The sequence below is a fragment of the Triticum urartu genome, chromosome 3 (assembly GCF_003073215.2).
Source record: "Triticum urartu cultivar G1812 chromosome 3, Tu2.1, whole genome shotgun sequence".
NCBI classification, from domain to species: domain Eukaryota; kingdom Viridiplantae; phylum Streptophyta; class Magnoliopsida; order Poales; family Poaceae; genus Triticum; species Triticum urartu.
This window is the reverse complement of record NC_053024.1, coordinates 428,218,014-428,237,989: the sequence shown is the minus strand read 5'-3', so window position 1 is coordinate 428,237,989 and position 19,976 is coordinate 428,218,014.

Sequence of the window (19,976 nt, the reverse complement as noted above, 5' to 3'; positions counted from 1 at the left end):
ATCATCTTTAGTTCACCGACCGAATATTCCCTTAAGAATGCTAGCTTTTGGCTTCACCCAGTCTGAGGTACACGTCCGGCTGACCCGGCAGTAACAATCGCAGAGGTGCTCCCTTTACCACCTAGCCGAACAATCGGGAACGTAGGGGTAAGCACAGGAGCCAGGCAACCCAGCTTGGCCAAAACTTAAGTCATATCGATGGATATAATGGTGAATAAAAGGTACATGCAGAAGTGTGACGCATGTGTTGGGCATGAAGCCCGTATGAATAAGCTTCTGTTTAAAGAAGCCCCCAGGTTTAATGAGCGCGGATGGCGCGTCACTGTATGAGCCTTTAAGGGCTATAAGAGAGAGAGAGAGAAAAGAAGAAGAGAAATGCAAGACAGAAAATATATAAAAAATGGACAGAGGAATGAGACGAACATAGAGTCCAGCGCTAGGCACATAATCTTCAGAGACGGGCTGCGTTCCATGGGTTCGGCTCGAGTCGGTTATCCGATGCATCTCGCAGGCGTTACGCTCCACTAGTCAGGACTTGGTCAATTATGAAGGGACCTTCCCACTTGGGCTTGAGTTTGTCCTTTTTCTTGTCCAGTAGTCGTAGAACTAATTCGCCAACGTTGTAATTTTTGGCCCGTACTTCTCTGCTTTGGTATCTTCGAGCCTGTTGTTGATAGAATGCGGAACGGGCTTTTGCCATGTCACGCTCCTCCTCCAATGCGTCTAAGCTGTCCTGCTGATCGAGCTCGGCTTCTCTTTCTTCGTACATGCGCACTCGAGGTGAGTCATGAATTATGTCGCAGGGCAACACTGCCTCTGCGCCGTACACCATAAAGAATGGTGTGTATCCGGTGGTGCGATTCGGTGTGGTCCGCAGCCCCCAGAGTACGGAGTCAAGCTCCTCTACCCAGTGCGTGTTAGATTCCTTGAGGGACCGCACTAATCTGGGTTTAATGCCGCTCATGATAAGACCATTTGCACGTTCGACCTGGCCGTTAGTTTGTGGGTGATAGACGGAAGCATAGTCAAGCTTGATGCCCATGTTTTTGCACCAGAGTTTTACCTCGTCGGCCGTGAAATTCGTGCCGTTATCAGTGACGATGCTGTGGGGAACACCGTAACGGTGTATGACCCCAGATATAAAGTCTATCACCGGTCCGAATTCAGCCGTCTTAACAGGCTTGGCTTCTATCCATTTGGTGAATTTATCCACCATGACCAGTAAGTATTTTTGCTTGTGGGTTCCGCCTTTAAGGGGTCCAACCATGTCAAGCCCCCAGACCGCGAAGGGCCAAGTAATGGGGATGGTTCGGAGGGCGGTGGGTGGCATATGGCTTTGGTTTGCAAAGAGCTGGCAACCGGTGCATCGTTGGACTAAGTCCTGAGCGTCCGCCCGGGCCGTCGGCCAATAAAATCCTGTACGGAAGGCCTTACTTACGAGGGACCGAGCTGCAGCGTGATGACCGCCCAGTCCGGCATGAATTCCAGCCAGGAGGTTCTGCCCCTCCTCTTCGGAGATGCACCTTTGAAGGACTCCGGTAGTGCTTTTCTTATAAATCTCTCCCTCATGGACTCTGTAGGCTTTGGATCGCCGCACTATGTAGCGTGCCTCATTTTGGTCCTCGGGGAGTTCCTACCTAGTGAGGTAGGCGAGGAATGGTTCTGTCCATGGGGCGATGACGGCCATTATTACGTGGGCTGAAGGTGTTATTTCATTGGCAGAGCCTCCGATTGTGTCAGAATGTTCGGTGTCGGGCAGTGCGGTTGGGTCCGGGGTGTTATTGTTTGGATCCCCTTCCGATACTACGGATGGCTTGAATAGCCTTTCCAGGAAGATGTTGGGGGGGACTACATCGCGTTTTGCGCCGATGTGTGCCAGGACATCTACCGCCTAATTATTTTCCCGGGCTATATGGTGAAATTCAAGCCCCTCAAACCGAGCTGACATTTTTAGGACGGCGTTGCGGTAAGCTGCCATTTTTGGATCCTTGGCATTGAAGTCTCCATTTATTTGGGATATAGCGAGGTTCGAGTCCCCGCGCACCTCTAGGCGTTGAATGCCCATGGATACTACCATCCGGAGGCCATGTAAAAGGGCCTCATATTCGGCTGCGTTGTTGGAGTCCATGTACATAATCTGGAGTACGTATTGAACTATGTCTCCTGTGGGGGACGTCAAAACAACGCCAGCCCCCAGTCCGGCCAACATCTTGGAGCCGTTGAAATGCATGATCCAATTTGAATATGTGCCGTACTCTTTAGGGAGTTCGGCCTCCGTCCATTCTGCGACGATGTCGGCCAAGACTTGCGACTTGATGGCTCGCCGTGGCTTATAAGTTATGTCGAACGGGAGGAGCTCAATGGCCCATTTTACAATCCAGCCCGTTGCATCACGGTTGTTTATAATATCGTTGAGTGGTACTTCCGAGGCTACTGTTATTGAACACTCTTGAAAGTAGTGTCGTAGTTTCCGGGATGCCATGAATACCGCGTACGCGATCTTTTGATAATGCGGGTACCTTGATTTTCAAGGAGTGAGGACAGTGGACACATAATAGACCGACTTTTGAAGGGGGAATCTGTGTCCGTCCGCTTCTCGTTCGATGATGAGCACTGCGCTTACAACCTGATGTGTTGCTGCAATGTATAATAGCATTGGTTCGCCAATATTTGGCGCGGCCAGGACTGGGTTTGTTACAAGTATGGATTTTATCTCCTCGAGTCCGGCCGTGGCTGCATCCGTCCATTCGAAGTGTTCGGTGCGCCGAAGGAGGCGGTAAAGGGGTAGGGCCTTTTCTCCCAAGCGGGAGATAAAGCGGCTTAGAGCCGCCACACATCTGGTTAACTTTTGTATTTGTTTGAGGTCCTTTGGGATATCCAATTGCGACAGAGCTTGGATCTTGGCCGGGTTTGCTTCGATTCCTCTACCGGATACAATGAAGCCCAAGAGCTTTCCGGCTGGAACGCCGAAAACGCATTTTTCCGGGTTGAGCTTGATGTCGTATGTTCGGAGGTTATCAAATGTGAGCCTCAAGTCGCCTACTAGAGATTCGACATGTCTTGTTTTGACGACCACATCATCTACATATGCCTCCACTGTTTTGCCGATCTGGCTTGCCAGACATGTCTGAATCATGCGCTGATATGTTGCGCCGGCGTTTTTGAGCCCGAAGGGCATTGTGTTGAAGCAGAATGGGCCGTATGGTGTGATAAATGCCGTTGCGGATTGGTCAGATTCTGCCATCTTGATTTGATGGTAGCCGGAATATGCATCGAGGAAACACAACGAATCGTGTCCTGCGGTAGCGTCGATAATTTGGTCGATGCGGGGGAGGGGGAAGGGATCCTTTCGGCAAGCCTTGTTAAGGTCTTTAAAATCAACGCACATGCGCTAGGATTTGTACTTCTTTGGAACCATCACCAGGTTGGCTAGCCAGTCCGGATGTTTTATATCTCTGATGAATCCGGCCTCCAATAGCTTTGCTAGCTCCTCTCCCATAGCTTGTCTCTTAGGTTCGGAAAAACGCCGAAGAGCCTGTTTGACAGGTTTGAATCCTGTTTGGATATTTAAGTTGTGCTCGGCCAGCCTGCGTGGGATTCCTGGCATGTCTGAAGGGTGCCAGGTGAAAATGTCCCAGTTTTCTCGTAGGAACTCTCGTAGTGCGGCGTCTACATCAGGGTTTAACTGTGCCCCGATGGAAGCTATTTTATTTGGGTCCGTTGGATGGACTTGGAATTTGACTATTTCGTCCGCCGGTTTAAAGGAGGTGGACTTGGATCTTTTGTCGAGTACCACATCATCCCTATTCACCGTAGAGCGCAGCGCAGTCAGTTCCTCAGCCGCTAGGGCTTTGGATAGTGCCTCGAGGGTCAGTGCGGCTGTCTTGTTTTCGGCGCGGAGTGCTATGTCCGGATCACTAGCGAGAGTGATGATCCCGTTAGGCCCGGGCATTTTGAGCTTCATGTACCCGTAATGGGGTATTGCTTGGAAGATTGTAAACGCTTCCCGCCCTAGCAGAGCGTGATACCCGCTGCTGAATGGAGCCACATGGAACGTGATCTCTTTGGACCTGTAATTATCCGGCGTGCCGAACACCACATCTATCGTGATTTTTCCTGTACAGCGCGCTTCCCGACTGGGGATTATTCCTCTAAAGGTTGTGCTGCTTCGCTCAATGCGGTTCCAGTCTATTTCCATTTTTTGAAGGGTTTCCTCATAAATGAGGTTCAATCCGCTGCCGCCGTCCATGAGTACCTTGGTAAGACGAAAGCCGTCCACTATTGGGCTGAGGACCAATGCGGCTGGTGCTCGGGCTGTTCGGAATTTAGGTTCATCACTGGCGTTGAAGGTAATAGCCGTGTCACTCCACGGGTTTATTGTTGCAACTTGGTAGACTTTGGCAAGGCTGCGAAGTGTCCTTTTTCGCATATTATTTGATGCGAAAGTCTCGGAGACTATTAATACCGTATGGGTGTCTCTAGGGTGGCTTTCTGTGGCCTCCGGATTTAGGAGGTTTTCGCCAATTTTGGCCACCTGTCGGAGTATCCAACATGCTCTAAGGCTGTGAGTTGGTGTGGCGTCCTCTGTACTGTGAATTTTACAGGGTCCATTAAGCCATCCTTCCAGTACGGTTCCATGCCCTATAGAGGGTTTTTGCTTTTTGGTATTTGACCTGGGTGTCTGGTTATGCTGCACCCTTTTATTTCGGACTGGGTTTGTATTTAGGGTCGGATTGTCCCAAAATTTTATTTTGCTTTTCCAGGCGCTTTCCATCGCACAATACTTTTGTACAATGGACGCCAAGTCAGCGAAGCGTGTGATATCACGGTGACTTATGGCGTTGAGTATTCCCTTGTCCGTGCAATTATTGCAGAAGATTAAGATTGCGTCTTCCTCGCGGCAGTCCCTTAGCCTGTTCTTAACCAGGAGGAATCTAGCCCAGTATTGATGTACTGTTTCATCGGGCTCTTGCCTGATTTTGGATAGATCGCTTATGTTGGGGTGGGTGAGTGGAGTTAAATCCGAAGCCTCACCCCGTCTGAGGCTCAGAGGCCGAGGAATTTCTGAACTCGAAAATTTGGATCCCTGGGTGTTGTCCAATGAATCCAGCCCGTGCCTGACTCTAAGTTCAGGTCTTGAGTGATATCCTCCCCTCCGCGGGTATCCGGCTTGGAGGGGTCGGGAATCCGGACGTAGCGAGTCCTTAAGATAGACGAAGGGTCGCCGCACTGTCCCTCTACCACGGCAACGTGATGGGTGACTTGGGGAGAGTTAATCTCTCTCATATCGGTTTTAGGCCCAATCTGGTCGTGATCCGTAGCGACTCCCAGGGCGGCGAAGCGATCCAAGAGCTCGTTTATGGAGGAAAGCTCCATTGGATCTAACTGCTCGGTGAGTTCCGAACTGACATGAAGATTGTTTTCGATGGCTCGAGAGGTCATCATCGGCGCAGAAGCCGAACAGGCGGTCATAAGAAAACCACCTAGCCGGAGGGTTTGGCCGACAGCCAAAGCTCCCTTAGCAACGGTGCCGTCTTTAAAGACGGGGCGAGGCATCCTTCCTGACGGCGACGACACAGAGGAACTCTCAATGAAAGCACCAATGTCGGTGTCAAAACCGGCGGATCTCGGGTAGGGGGTCCCGAACTGTGCGTCTAGGCTGGATGGTAACAGGAGGCAAGGGACACGAAGTTTTACCCAGGTTCGGGCCCTCTCGATGGAGGTAAAACCCTACGTCCTGCTTGATTAATATTGATGATATGGGTAGTACAAGAGTAGATCTACCATGAGATCAGAGAGGCTAAACCCTAGAAGCTAGCCTATGGTATGATTGTTTATGTGTATGTTGTCCTATGGACTAAAACCCCCCGGTTTATATAGACACCGGATAGGGTTAGGGTTACATAGAGTCGATTACAATGGTAGGAGATCTGAATATCCGTATCGCCAAGCTTTCCTTCCACGCCAAGGAAAGTCCCTTCCGGACACGGGACGAAGTCTTCAATCTTGTATCTTCATAGTCTAGGAGTCCGGCTAAAGGTATAGTTCGGCTATCCGAACACCCCCTAATCCAAGACTCCCTCACCCTTCCCTTTACATTCTTGCAAGTTGCATGCTTTACTTTCCGCTGCTCATATACTCTTTTGCATGCTTGCTTGAATTGTGTGGAGATTGCTTGACTTGTCTAAGATAGCTAAAATCTGCCAAGAACTAAAATTGGGAAAAGGCTAGATTTTTATTTGGTCAAGTAGTCTAATCACCCCCCCTATAGACATACTTTCGATCCTACATGTGGTATCAGAGCTTTGGTCTCCATTTGCTTTGATTTCCATAGCTTTTGGCGGCCATAGCCTTGGTTTCACAACCTAGGAGAGTATGGGGTCTAGCGAGGGAAATTATCACCGTAGAGGTCCTTACTTTGATGGCACTAATTTTGCTAGTTGGAAGCATAAGATGAAAATGCATATTCTTGGACATAACCCCGCCATTTGGGCTATTGTGTGTATTGGCTTGCAAGGTGAATTCTTTGACGGGAAAGAACCGAACCGTGAAGCCACCGCGGAAGAGTTGAAAATGCTACAATACAACTCTCAAGCTTGTGATATCCTCTTCAACGGATTGTGCCCCGAAGAATTCAACAAAATCAGCCGTCTTGAGAATGCAAAGGAAATTTGGGATACTTTGATTAATATGCACGAAGGTACCGACTCCGTCAAGGAATCCAAATTGGATGTGCTTCAAAGTCAACTTGACAAGTTCAAAATGAAGGATGGTGAAGGTGTTGCTGAAATGTACTCTAGGCTTGCTCTTATCACAAATGAGATTGCCGGCTTAGGGAGTGAAGAGATGACCGATAGATTCATCATCAAGAAAAATATGATACTGTGTGCACATTGATCCAAATGATGCCAAATTACAAAGATCTCAAGCCAACGGAAGTCATCAGAAGAATTGTTGCTCATGAGATGTCACTCAAGGATAAAGAGGAACTTCACAACAAATCAAGTGATGCTTACAAAGCCTCATGTGAAGCCCCCACATCATCGAGTGAGAAACCAACCTTCAATGAAAAATTGAGCTTAATGGTGAAGAACTTCAACAAGTTCTACAAGAGTAGAAGCAAAGAGAGAAGCTCCAAGTCAAGGTCCTACAATGACAAAAGATCTAGTCGAGAGCGAAACTGCTACAGTTGTGGAAGGCCCAGACACTATTCCAATGAGTGTACGACCCCTACAAGAGAAGAGAAGATTATCCCAAGAGAAGAAGTAGAAGAGAAGAATCACCATCTAGAGAAAGAAGGAGTAGAGATGATCGTTATGAACGAAGACCCTCATGGAGAAGCAAGGATTCAGAAATAAAGGACAAGTCATCAAGGAGCTACACAAAACGAAGACATCAAGCTCATGTTGGTGAATGGGTATCCGGCTCCGACTCCGACAACCACTCCGAGAGAAGCTATCACTCCAACTCCGAATATACCCAGGATGAAGGTGTTGCCGGTCTAGCACTTGTGACAATCAACTCCTATGGCATATTTGACTCACAAAATGAAGGAGTTGGAACGTGCTTCATGGCTAAAGGCCCAAAGGTATCACACCCCGAGTATGTTGATTTCAATAGTGATGAAGATGACTTGTTAGGTGATGATGATTTACTTGTTGACAACTCTAGTGATGAATACTGTGATGAAACGTCAATTAATCATGCTAATCAAGATAAAACGAATGACAATGATAAGGAGAAGATTGAGGCTCTAACTAAAGAACTAAACACTCTTAAGTTAGCTCATGAAACTATTTTAGGAGATCATCGAGAACTTTTAAGGACTCATGAAAAATTACGCTTTGAAAAGCTCAACCTTGAGCAAGAGCATGAGTTCTTAAAAGCAATCAATGATTATCTTCGTAAGAAAAGTTCTTCTTACATTGCCAAGCATTTACTCTTATCCACTTACATGCCTCAAGTCAAGTCTAGTAACAAGAACAAGAAAGATTCTTCCTCTAGTAGTAACAATAATCATGCTAAATCCAATATTGTTGCTTCTAGTAGTTCTCTTGATTCCACTAATGATTCTCTTAGCCAAGTTACACTTGAGCAAGAAAATAGCTTGTTGAAGGGAATTATAGAGAAAGGTGTTTACAAGAGCCTTGCCGGAAGTAAGCAATTCGAGGAAATTGTACGCAAGCAAGGAAGGCACCGGAAGAATCAAGGTGTTGGTTTTGAACGAAAGTTCAATGCCAATGGAGTTGAGTGGGAAGAAGATCAATACCCCAAGACGAAGTTTGTTCCTCAACAAGAAAAGTATGATCCTACTTCTTTCAAAGGGACACAAGCTCAAGATTATCTTCCACCACAAGACCACAAGCAAAAAGGCAAGGACAAGCTTCAAGAGGAAATTGATGCATTTGAAGAAGCTCCTAAGGCCTTGGTCAAGTGGGTTCCCAAGACTACTTCAAGTTCCACTTCATCAAGTACAACTACAACACCGAGGATTCCCATCAAGATGGTGTGGATCCCGAAGAAGAAGAACTAGAGAGTTCTTGAGGGTGACTCTGCCAACATACTTCACTCTTATCATCTTGGCAAGAACAAGTGCAATCAACTTCCACATATTGCACTAGTTCAAGGAGTCACAAACCCTCTTGTTGGTAAGATAAGGGACAAGGTAACCTAAAAGCTTCCATAGACATCATCTTGTGTGTGCATCACTTTATGTCTATGGATATCCTTGTTTGTTCCTTGTGGGACTAACCCGTGTAGGTATTGAAAGTGCAACTCAGTCCAATGGATAGCTTCAAATGATCTACATCAACATTGAGCATCCACATCTTCAACATCTACATGAAGTCATCATCGACAAAACCCAAGGTTAGTTCATCCCTCTTAGGGGGGATCTCACATCTAGGGGGAGCTTTACTCTAAGAATTGAGCTAAAGCAACTCTAATGGTGTGAACACAACAATGCTTTATGTAAAAGTGGTAACCCCACTTGTGCTTAAACGATGAGTATGACCTATGATCAAATGTTCTCATTTGACTCCTAAGTCAATATACTCATATATAGATGACCTAGTCATCGCAAATTGTTTGATAGATGCTAGAATTGGTTGTGCATGCTTTGCCACATATTTCAATTGCCATTTTATTGTGTGAGCATGTTGATTGCATATTTTACTCATTCGAGGACATCCACTTGTTGTTTTGATTGATTGGTTTTCTTTTCTTTTGCCAAGTGGATGGACAAGAATGCCTAAGAACCCTATCTAGCTATCTATGCTTTTCTCGTCTCAAACTCTATTCATGCTACATCACAAAATTTGATCAAGTCAGATTCGAACCACTCTGTGTGAGGAGCACTCGGAGTCCCCGATTCGTCATAGACTTAAACTTCCAAAACTTCTTTGTGCGTTTCAGTCTGACCGATTCATCCATTTTGGTCATACCGAGATCACTAAGTCGATCTAGGTTTTCAATCTCGGTGCAACCGATTTGAACCTTTCGGTCACACCGAGTTTCAGTAACTGCTTGCAGTTATGAATCTCGGTGCCACCGAGTTGTTCCACTCGGTCTCACCGACAGGGTCGAGCTATATATATCCACGGGCAAAAATTTTGGAAATTTCTCTGAAGTCTTTTCGCCCGCGCTTAGCCCGCTCTGCCTCCAGGGTCCCCGGATCGTCCTCCTCGTCGCCAGTTGCCTCCTGCCGCTGGTCTCCGCCGCTATCAACGGAAATCATTCCCGTCATTGCCGCCGTAGCAAGTTCATCGCCGAACTAGGGTATGAACTTGATCACTGTGCTATCCTCAATCCGATTCCTAGCACATTGTGTTTGCCATGAATCTTGCCACGATTGAAACGATCTTATCCAGTCAAAACACTCCGTAGATTAGAGTTGAATTGAAAATTTAGGGTTAGGTTTCCCCCGAAACCATCTCGGACCATCCGAGTTGTGGAACTCGGTACCACCGATTCGGCTCAGGCCATTGCACATGAGATTCTCGGTCTGACCGAGAATTGAAAATCGGTGTGACCGAGTTCAGGACTATGTGAAACCCTAGCAGTCTCGGTGCCACCAAACTGTGACTCGGTCTGACCGAGTTCACTAGTTTTGGGTCCAACAGCTGCTTCGGTATCACCGAGTTTACAAATCGGTTGATCCAAAATGCTTTCCAAGGAAAACTAAAACTAAGTTTTTGATTCATTCTTTTGCAAAAACCTCTGTATTTTGTGATGCTCATCCACTCTACCTCATCTATAATCTATTCACAGGGTCAGCAGTCAGTGTTTGCATCATGTCTGATCAGAGTGACAGTCAGAACAAGGAAGAGGAGCAGGTTCACATGAGTGAGGGCACTAGTCCCTCTAGCAGCTCAGATGATGGAAGCAGGAACACTCCCAGCAACTTGCCCAAAGCTGCCACCAGAACAAGGAAGAAGAAAACTTCAGAGTCTGAGGATGAAGATTATGTGGCAGTAGAGGATGAGGCCACATCAAAGAGGAAAGTGCTCAAGAAGGAGTACAGCTCAGCTGCAGTTAAGCCAGGGATGAAGATCAAAAGGCCAGCAGGAAGACAACCCATGTCAAAAGCCAGAGCCACCACTCAAGCATCTTTGGAATCCAAACCCAAAGAGCCTGCTGCAGAAGGAAAGAAAAGGAAGGAAAGGGTCAAGAAGACCATGGCCAGAGTGATTGGAAAGGCTTCCATGATGGAAGAAGAAGAAGAGGTTGCTGCACCAGCACCCAAGGCACAAAAGCTGATGGGTGATGCTATAAAGTCAGGGGCTGCAACATCAAAGCCCAAAGAAGCACCCAAAGCAGCCTCCAAGCCCAAGAGTGCACCTAACAGGAATACCAGGAGTATACCAGCTGCTGAGAAGAACAAGGCCCCAGTGCCTGAAGTTGCTGCTGATGAAGATGATGAAGGACAATTCCTAAGGAAGCTCAAACCCAAGATTGCGTACCACAATGATGCTCATCCTGTGGCTGAGAACATGAAGATCAGGAGAGACTCAGGGTTGAGGCTACGGAGAGAGTCAGATCCATATGCCTCCAGGAGAAGGACTGCTGTTGATTACAGGTTCCACACAAAGTAACAACAGGATTTCTATGAGACAATCTTGTTGGACAAGAAGCCTATAGTGTGTGATATGAGGTGGGTCGACTGGACCTACATGAAGGAGAATGAAGAGCAATATCCTGGAGTGTATGACAGCTTCAGTGCGTGTGGAGTTGCAGACTTTGTTGGGCAGAAGCTCACAAACTGGAATAATGAGCTCATTATGCAATTCTACTCCACATCACATTTCTATCCAGATGGCAGAATAGTTTGGATGTCTGAAGGAACGAGATACCAATCAACTATTGAGGAATGGGCCAATCTGATCAATGCCCCAAAGGAAAGTGAAGATGACTTGAATGTTTATGCCAAGAAAAAGATGGATCACAATTCTATGTCACAGATGTACAAGGAGATCCCACACAAAGCTCTTGAGACTTTCAAGTTTGGGTCAGTCCATTTTCTTCTGTCAGGACTGCCAACGATCAACTGGATCCTAAGGCACACTCTTTTGCCCAAGTCAGGTGACCACAACATGATCAGAGGGCATGCAATTAATTTGCTACACATATTTGATGTGCCACAGAAATTCAAGGTCATGAGCCTCATGGTTGAGACTATCAAGAGGACAACAGCAGACCAAAAGAGAAGTTGTGGATATGCCCCACAAATTCAGGAGTTGATTAACTCAAAGATGGGCACAGGAAAATATCTGTTGGATAAAGAACACTTTGTTCTCTATCCTGATTTTGAGGACAACCAAGTGGTTATGGATGAAGATGAACCATCCTCAGTACAAGCACAAGCCAAGAGAGAGAAGGCAAAAACAGAAAAAGCTGCAAAGATGCCAACCCAGGAGGAGGCATCTCAGTATCTTCTAAAAAGCAAGCAAGATCAGCTTGGCTACTTGATTGCATCCACTCTAAGGATAAAGAAAGGACTGGCCACCCTGACTCGAAACCAGGAGAGCTTGGAAAGAATCATGGAGCAGAAGTTCTATGACATGGATGTGAAGGTAACTGAGATCCAGTCTGTTGTGGAGCAGCTACAGGATGTCATGCAGGAGAGGAAGGGCAGAACAACCACTAATGCATTTGCCAGAGTGCCTCGAGCTCACAGATCAACTGCAGTACCAGTACCAGACACTAGAGCCACTTCATCTGCACTAGCTACAGCTTCAGTGCCACCAGCTCCAGCACCTACCCCAGCAGCTCCATCCACATCAACTGAAGTCTTCGTCCAAGGAGCCATCTCTACGCCACCACCTGAAGACCAAGCCTGAGAGACGTTTTAGTGCTATGCATTTTCTATGAACTTTTTGGTAACTTGTTGCCAAAGGGGGAGAAACATGTATAGATCATAGGCTTTGAGAGAGAGCGTTTCTTTTTATTCTCTCTTGCTTTGGTGGTTGAACTTTGTTTGTTTTTGATTGCTTGAGATACTATGCTATTATCTGTGAGACATTGATGATCATGTGGTTGATCATAAGCTTCACTTATGCTTGTTAGATGATATTATCTTACTTATCCTTATATGATCATTCACTTTGCTTGGTGATGAGTGCATGTATTCAATCTTTATTATTTTGAGCGCTCCACCAAGATGTATGTGACATGGAAGAGTAACCCATGATCCTAACTCATTGTGCATTTGCAGTCCAAAGCAAATCTTAAGATATGCACAAATTTAGGGGGAGCTCTTGCTTTTCACATACTTTTCAAAGCGACAATATCTTTCACTCTTATTATCATTTGTCGAACCTTTGATCTATATGTTGTCATCAATTACCAAAAAGGGGGAGATTGAAAGTGCAACTATCCCTGGGTGGTTTTGGTAATTCCTAACAACATATAGCTCATTGAGCTAACATTATTCCAAGATTAATATTTCAGGAAAAGCTCAATGAATGGCATGGCATGGATGAGGAAAGTGGATCCCTCAAAATTCTAAGGACAAAAAGTTTGGCTCAAGCTTGAAGCTCAAGACTCTACATTTTATATTTTAGTGATCCAAGATCACATTGAGTCTATAGGAAAATCCAATACTATCAAGGAGGGATGAGGTGTTGCTTAATGGCTTGCTTGCTCAAAATGCTTAGTGATATGCTCCAAAATCCTCAACTACCTTCCCACATCCACATATGACCTAAACCAAAAGTCAAACTCGGCCCCACCGATTCTTTCTATCCGGCGCCACCGAGTTTCAAATGTCATAGCCACTGCCACAAACCCTAGGCAAATCGGTCTCACCGATAGGGATCTCGGTCTCACCGAGATGGGATTGTAATCTCTCTATTTCCCTTCGTAACGTTTCGGTCTTACCGAGATGAGCGATCGGTCCCCCCGAGATTGCAATGTAAACTCTCTGTTTCCCTTTTGTAACACTTCGGTCTCACCGAGATGAGCAAATCGGTCCCACCGACTTTTACCTGACCCAACTCTCTGGTTAGCTTATTACCAAAATCGGTCACACCGAGATTACGTTATGCCCTAACCCTAACCATATCGGTCCTACCGAGTTGCATCTCAGTCCCACCGAAAATCCTAACGGCCACTAGGTTTGCTGAATCGGTCCGACCGAGTTTGACCATTCGGTCCCACCGAGTTTGGCAAATTGTGTGTAACGGGTTAGATTTGTGTGGAGGCTATATATACCCCTCCACCCACTCTTCATTTGTGAAGAGAGCCATCAGAATATACCTACACTTCCAATACACATTTTCTGAGAGAGAACCACCTACACTTGTGTTGAGGTCAAGATATTCCATTCCAACCATATGAATCTTGATCTCTAGCCTTCCCCAAGTTGCTTTCCACTCAAATCTTCTTTCCACCAAATCCAAATCCCGCGAGAGAGAGTTGAGTGTTGGGGAGACTATCATTTGAAGCACAAGAGCAAGGAGTTCATCATCAACACACCATTTGTTACTTCTTGGAGAGTGGTGTCTCCTAGATTGGCTAGGTGTCACTTGGGAGCCTCCGACAAGATTGTGGAGTTGAACCAAGGAGTTTGTAAGGGCAAGGAGATCGCCTACTTCGTGAAGATCTACCGCTAGTGAGGCAAGTCCTTCGTGGGCGACGGCCGTGCTGGAATAGACAAGGTTGCTTCTTCGCGGACCCTTCGTGGGTGGAGCCCTCCGTGCACTCGTGCAACCGTTACCCTCCGTGGGTTGAAGTCTCCATCAACGTGGATGTACGATAACACCACCTATCGGAACCACGACAAAAACATCCGTGTCTCCAATTGCGTTTGAATCCTCCAAACCCTTCCCTTTACATTCTTGCAAGTTGCATGCTTTACTTTCCGCTGCTCATATACTCTTTTGCATTCTTGCTTGAATTGTGTGGAGATTGCTTGACTTGTGCTAAGATAGCTAAAATCTGCCAAGAACTAAAATTGGGAAAAGGCTATATTTTTATTTGGTCAAGTAGTCTAATCACCCCCCCTCTAGACATACTTTTGATCCTACAAATTTCATATGCAATATTTTCAGTAGGTGCAGTAGGTTGAGGGGTAGCTAACTGTGGTTCTGTTCGAGGTGAAGATACCCCGAACAAACCCCTCAAAGGATTGTTTTCCATAGTAACAAGTGACAATAAATTTCAGCACACTATATAAATGTTTCCTTACCAAATTCCACTTACCAAAGGAGCTTTACTCCCCGGCAATGGTGCCAAAAAATAGCCTTGATGTCCCACCAGTATAGGGGATCAATTGTAGCTCTTTTCGATAAGTAAGAGTGTCGAACCCAACGAGGAGCAGAAGGAAATGACAAGTGGTTTTCAGCAAGGTGATGTCTGCAAGTGCTGAAATTGTAAGTAACAGAGTAGTTTGATAGCAAGTTATTTTGTAACGAGCAAGTAATGATAATAGTAACAAAAGTGCAGGAAGGTAGCCCAATCCTTTTGATGCAAAGGACAGGCCAAAATGGTCTCTTATGATAAGCAAAGCGTTCTTGAGGGTACACGGGATTTTCATCTAGTCACTTTCATCATGTTGGCTTAATTCGTGTTCGGTACTTTGATAATTTGATATGTGGGTGGACCGGTGCTTAGGTACCATTCATACTTGAACAAACCTCTTACTTTTGATTAACCCTCCCACAAGCGTCCGCAACTATGAGAAAAGTATTAAGAATAAATTCTAACCATGGCATTAAACTTTTGGATCCAATCGGTCCCTTACGGAATAGCGCATAAACTAGGGTTTAAGCTTCTGTCACTCTCACAACGCATCATCTAATTGCTACTCCACAATGCATTCCCTTAGGCCCAAATATGGTGAAGTTTCATGTAGTTGACGTTCACATGACACCACTAAGGGAATCACAACATACATACTATCAAAGTATCAAACACATATCAAGTTCACATGATTACTTGCAACATGATTTCTCCCGTGACCTCAAGAACAAAAGTAACTAATCACAAACGATAATCATGCTCAAGATTAGAGGGGTATTAAATAGCATATTGGATCTGAACATATAATCTTCCACCAAATAAACCATATAGTAATCAACTACAAGATGTAATCAACACTACTAGTCACCCACAAGCACCAATCTATAGTTCCAGTAACAAGATTGAACACAAGTGATGAACTAGGGTTTGAGAGGAGATGGTGTTGTTGAAGATGTTGATGTAGATTGCCCTCCCCAAGATGGGAGAGTTGTTGGTGATGATGATGACGATGATTTTCCCCACCGGGAGGGAAGTTCCCTCGGCGGAATCGCTCCGCCGAAGGGCAAAAGTGCTCCTACACAAGTTCCGCCTCAAGACAGCCGCGCTCCATCCCGAAAGTCCTCTCTCTATTTTTTCTAGGTCAAAATGACCATATACCAGAAGATGGGCATCAGAGGTGGGCCTGGGTGAGCACAACCTAGCAGGGCGCGCCTGGGCTGTCTGGCATGCCCAGGTGGGTTGTGACCACCTGGTGGGCCCCCTCAGGTAGTTATTTTCTCCAATATTCCTCAAATAATCCATAAAAAATCTCCATAAGTTTCATCTTGTTTGCAGTTGTGCAGAATAGTGGCCTGACATAGCTTTTTAAGGTCCAGATTTCCAGCTGCCGGAGTTCTCCCTATTTGTGTATGCCTTGCATATTATGAGAAAAAGGCATTAGAATTACTCCAAAAAGAATTATTATGGATAAAAACATTATAAATAACAGTAATAAAACATGATGCAAAATTGACATATCACTAGGCGGTTGCTCTAGTGCTTTACTTATATCTCTTTTGAGCACGACAGTGATTATATTTTGAAAAAATAGATGAACTCTCATGCTTCACTTATATCTTTTTGAGAGTTGATAAAAGTAACGGTAATTTTCACAAGATATGAATTTGGTCCCAATGTGATGAATATTCAAGAAGGATATAATAAAAACTTTCATGTAGATCGTTGGATATGATAAGTTTGATTCCTTGCAATAGTTTTGCGATATGGACATGATAATATGTGAGTTATGTTAGTGAGTAATTGTGATTTAGTAAGAATATTGGTGTTAAGGTTCGTGATTCCCTATGCATGCACGCAAAGTCAATAGTTATGCAACGAAGTTACATCCTACTTATGGTGCATTATTCAGTGTTAGTTATTCTCAATGCATGTTTATGACCGTTTTCATTTTTTTGTTGGTTGCTTCTCAATCAATTTGCGAGCCTTCAATTGTACTAAGCGGGAATACTACTTGTGCATCCAATTCCTTAAACCCAAATTTGTGCCAAATGCATCCACTATACCTACCTATACACGGTATTTACATGCCATTCCAAGTAAATTTGCATGTTCCAACTCTAATCATTCAAAAACTTTTCCATTTTGCATGCCCGTTCTGCTCATGAAGCAATAGGGCGTGATCAATATCTTTAATGCTAGATGGGTTATTCTCAAGATGAGTGTTTATTCACTTGTCATTGCACGAGAAAATGGCTGGTAATAGGGATGCCCGGTCCCGAAATGAAAATAATAATAATAAATTCCTTAGAAAGTTGAAAGTTTGGAAGGCACCCGTAGATACGACTAGCTATAGATTTTGAATGAATGATGGAAAGGAAATAAACTTTATTTTCTGTTTGAGAACCACCTATAATGTGTCTAGCATGGGGGATATTGGAAACTTTCGGTCGTGACGTAGACAGGAAAGACATGCCTTTCTCAAAAATAATTTTATCTCTGTTTTACACTTTGAGCTCTGGCACCTCTGCAAATCTCTGCTTCCCTCTATGAAGGGCCTATCTTACTTTTATGAAATTTCCATTTTTATTTTGAGTCTCCATTTGCTCTTATAAAGCACTGATGCAGCTTGAAACTGCGTCGGTATTTCCCTAAAGAGGAAGGGATGATGCAGTACAGCTACGGCAGGTATTTCCCTCAGTTATGAAACCAAGGTATCGATCCAGTAGGATAACTAAGCAACACAATGTAAATGGTACCTGCACACAAAGAACAAATCCTCGCAACCCAACGCGTAAGAGGGGATGTCAATCCCTCCTCAGTAAAAAAGATAGATCGATTTATATGTGTTTGGATAAATTGATCTGAATAAAATGCAAAATAAAAGATGCAAATAAAAAGTGCAACAATGTATTTTTGGGTTTTTGGACTAATAGATCTGAAAACAAATGCGAATAAATATAGATCTCAAAGCAATATGATAAAAGATAGACCCGGGGGTCGTAGATTTCACTAGTAGCTTCTCTCGAGAAAATAGCATATGGTGGGTAAAGAAATTACTGTTGGGCAATTGATAGATCGAATAATTATGATGATATACAAGGCAATGATCAATATATAGGCATCATGTCCAAGATTAGTAGACTGACTCCTGCGTGCATCTACTACTATTACTCCACACATCGACCGCTATCTAGCATGCATCTAGTGTATTAAGTTCATGGAGAAATGGAGCAATGCAATAAGAACGATGACATAATGTAGACAAGATCTATTCATGTAGGAATAAACCCCATCTTGTTATCCTTAATAGCAATGATACATGCGTGCCTTGCTGCCCCTTCTCGTCACTGGGAGAGGACACCGCAAGATCAAACCCATCACAAAGCACCTCTTCCCATGGCAAGAAAAATTGATCTAGTTGGCCTAACTAAACCAAAGGTTCGAAGATGAAATACGAGGCTATAAATAATCATGCATATAAGAGATCAAAGAAGACTCAAAATAATATTCATGGATATAGATCTGATCTTAAACTCAAAGTTCATCGGCTCCCAACAAACACACCGCAAAAAGGTTTACATCAAATAGATCTCCAAGAGACCATTGTATTGAGAATCAAAAAGAGAGAAGAAGCCATCTAGCTACTACCTACGGACCCATAGGTCTATGGTGGACTACTCACGTACCATCAGAGAGGCACCAATGAGGATGATGAACCCCTCCGTGATGGTGTTAGATTGGATCTCGTGGTTCTAGAACCTGCGGCGGCTGGAATTGTGTTTGCTCGACTCCCCTAGGGTTTCTGGAATATTTGGGAATTTTATAGGGCAAACAGGCGGTGCAGGAGACCCCTATGGGCCCCACAACCCATCTGGGTGTGCTTAGGTGTCTTGTGGGCCCCACGGGTCTCCCCTCTAGTTCTTCCTTGGCCCACAAGTTGTCTTCTGGTCCAAAAAAATCCAAAACATTTCGATGTGTTTGGACTCCGTTTGGTAGGGATATTCTGCAAAGTAAAAAACAAGCAAAAAAACAGCAACTGGCACTGGGCACTATGTCAATAGGTTAGTCCCAAAAAATGATATGAAGTTGCTATAAAATGATTGTAAAACATCCAATAATGATAATACAACAACATAGAATAATAAAAAAATTATAGATACGTTGGAGACGTATCAAGCACCAACTAGAGAGCTCTATTGTCATACTTGTGCATTGGGTGTAGTTAATATTGAGTGTGTTTCATGAATGGATCAATGACTGAGCATGATGGCCTAGGGATAACTTTCTTTAGCGTTGATATTTTGAAAGACATGGTTGCTTGTTAGTATGCTTGGGTTTTCATGTCTTCATGTCAAACTATACACTATTGCTTTGAATCACTCGAGTCCAAATATCCGTGCCACAAAAAAAAGATTATATGATGAATATGATAGGTAGCATTCTATATCAATTTTTTTGTTTTATCAATTACCTAGCTGAGGGCGAGCATGAATTAAGCTCGGGGATGCTTAACACATCTCCAACGCATCTATAATTTTTTATTGTTCTATTCTATTATTGTATCAATCTTGAATGTTTTATATGCATTTACAAGCAACTACATATCATTTTTTGGGACTAACCTGTTAACTTAGTGCCCAGCACGAGTTGTTGTTTTCTGCCTGTTTTGGGTTTTTCAGAATATCAGTACCAAACGAAGTCCAAATGCCACAAAACTTTTTGGAGTTTTTTCTGGACAAAAGAGACACTAGAAGCTTCGGGAGAGGGCCAAAAGACGAACAAGGTGACCATGAGACACCAGGGCGCGCCCTGGTGCCTCGTGGGCCCACCTTCGCTTTGTGACCTAATTCCACCTTTATAAATTCTCTAAAATCAGGAAACCAATGGAGAGCCACTCAAAAAATACTTTTTCCGCCACCGCAAGTTTATGTTCTTGAGAGATCCCATCTGGAGGCCTTTTCCAGCACTCTGCTGGAGGGGAAATCAACCACACAAGAGCTCTACATCAACCTTGTTGTCCTTCCGATGATGTGTGAGTAGTTGAAAGTGCAACTATCCCTAGGTGGTTTTGGTAATTCATAACAACATATAGCTCATTGAGCTAATGCTATTCCAAGATGATTATTTCAGGAAAGCTCAATGATTGGCATGGCATGGATGTGAAAGTGGAACCCTCAAAATGCTAAGGACAAAGGATTGGCTCAAGCTCAAAAGCTCAAGACTCTTCATTTTATATT